Source organism: Piliocolobus tephrosceles, chromosome 1 (genome assembly GCF_002776525.5).
Source record: "Piliocolobus tephrosceles isolate RC106 chromosome 1, ASM277652v3, whole genome shotgun sequence".
Lineage (NCBI taxonomy): Eukaryota > Metazoa > Chordata > Mammalia > Primates > Cercopithecidae > Piliocolobus > Piliocolobus tephrosceles.
The window spans coordinates 208696864-208699266 of record NC_045434.1 but is presented as its reverse complement, the minus strand read 5'-3'; the positions used below and the strand labels follow the sequence as shown (position 1 = coordinate 208699266).

Below are 2403 nucleotides of genomic sequence, written 5' to 3'. Positions count from 1 at the left end.
TAATTTTTTTGTATTTTTAGTACAGACGGGCTTTCACCATATTGACCAGCCTGGTCTGGAACTCCTGACCTCGTGGTCCGCCCGCCTCAGCCTCCCAAAGTGCTGGGATTACGGGCATGAGCCACCGCGCTTGGCCAAAAAAAAAATCTTATGTTGATGACACTATTATGTGTCTCTGCAACAAAAGTATAGCTAAAAATGGAAATGGAAGGTCGCAGTGGCGCCCGCCTGAGGAGAGGAACGCCAGGCCTCGGCGGGGCCCACAAGCTTCGCTGGATCACTCGATCCCGCCTCCCGCCCCGTGCCCGGCCATGGCAGAGCCCTTGTCCGCCCAGCACCCAGTGGCCTCTCGCGGAGTCGGAGCTGTACTTCCTCATCGCCCGGTACCTATCGGCGGGCTGGTGTCGGAGAGGGGCCCAGGTGCTGGTGCAGGAGCTGGAGCAGTGCCAGTTGCTGTGGAAGAGGTTGGACTGGGAGGGCAACCAGCACAACAGGAACCACGAGGAATTCGTCTTGTCCAGTAAGCATGTGGCTCTTGATATCTATTGCAAATCTGCCAAGCGCATCAGTCCTATGTTGGATAAAGAAATTCTGGCTGGGTGCGGCGGCTCACGCCTATAATCCCAGCGCTTTGGGAGGCCGAGGCGGGTGGATCACCTGAGGTCGGGAGTTCGAGACCAGCCTGACCAACGTGAAGAAACTCCGTCTCTATTAAAAATACAAAAAAATAGCCGGGCGTGGTGGCACTTGCCTGTAATCCTAGCTACTCGGGAAGCTGAGACAGGAGAATCGCTTGAACCCTGGAGGACGAGGTTGTGGTGAGCCAAGATTGAGATCGGGCCATTGCACTCCAGCCTGAGCAACAAGAGCGAAACAACGTCTCAAAAAGAAGAGGAAAAAGAAAAAAAAAAAGAAATTCCACCCGGTATTTCAAGAGTCGCTTCTCTGTTTGGTGCAGGAAGGCAGTCTTTGCTACTTACAGCAAAAGGTGACTTAATTTGAAGAAGTGTTCTGCTTTGTATTAATAGCTTAATAATGATTATAATTGTGAAATAATGTAAGCATTGTGAAAAAAGGTGATAATGTAACTATAAATCATGCAGTGTACTATAAAATTCTCTGCATTTAGCATAGAACATTGAATTTTTTTACGTAAGTGTTTAACGGGCCCTTCCGTAGTAAAAAGTTGACAAAGACATAGGTGTTAAGCTAAAAAGCTTGTATTTATTCTGAGATGTGTTTGAGGTTTTATCAATGTGAGTTCTTAATTTTCCATTTTGTAACTCACTCATAACTTCATTGAATGTAATTGTATGTATCTTAAAAACTCTTTAAATGCTAGAAGTATTTCATTTGATACTTGGATTCTGAAAGCCCTTTGTTATAAAGGGAAATGATTTTTCTTTTGCAAAGTTATGTGCTAGCAAAATGTTTGAAATTGCTATTCTTTTTCTGTTAGCTTGGTATATATGATTTAGACTAAGTATATGTATGTGATATAGTCTATGCGTACATGTGGCTAAACTGCTAAGGGGCAAAGATCGTTGGGTCTTCTAATGCTGAGCATACATCAAGTTCACCCCATGATTATTTTTTATTATGAGTCATTGCTGACATGATGCTACCTCTTGGATGCACCACCAATATAAAGCTTAACCGAGGCCAGGCACGGTAGCTCATGCCTGTAATCCCAGCACTTTAGGAGGCCGAGACTGGTGAATCACAAGGTCACGAGATAGAGACCATCATGGCCAACACGGTGAAACCCCATCTCTACTAAATATACAAACAATTAGCTGGGTGTGGTGGCAGGCGCCTGTAGTCCCAGCTACTCGGGAGGCTGAGGCAGGAGAATGGCGTGAACCCGGGAGGCAGAGCCTGCAGTGAGCCGAGCTTGTGCCACTGCACTCCAGCCTGGGGGACAGGGCGAGACTCTGTATCAAAGAGAAAAAAAAAAAAAAGCTTAACTGAGAAAGAACAACCCACCCTCTCGGTTCCATGCCAGGCTGGCTTGTTAGCTTCACTTGTTTCTTAGTGCTCTAGCCATGTCACCCTGGGGCACTCATCAGGACACTGTTTATATTCTTCCTCTTCAGTGTCCCTATTCACTTTGTAATTATTCTATTTTAGCTGGTTCTATGATTGTAGTTATTTGGTAGCCTGTTTTCCTTTGTTTTCTGTACTTGTGTGAAGCTTCACGTCATTGTTTTGTGAGGAGCAGTGATTTAGAGCTGGCAGATCTTGGAAGGGACTTCAGCAAGCTGCCCTAGGGTAGGGACCATATTCTCTATTTGTTTTGTTCTAGTGCTACAAAAGGATGCCTTGTAACTGCTCTGTGGTCACAGCAGTGGTAATGAATCCATTCATGTAAAATACAACATGGCTGTTAGTTTGGGGAACTCG

The 2403-nt window shown here is 45.7% G+C and overlaps 1 pseudogene; it reads left to right on the top strand.

Moving 5' to 3' along the window:
* Positions 1–311: 311 nt before the first annotated feature.
* LOC111528538 lies at positions 312–1002 on the top strand (annotated as a pseudogene).
* The last annotated feature ends 1401 nt before the right edge of the window (positions 1003–2403 follow it).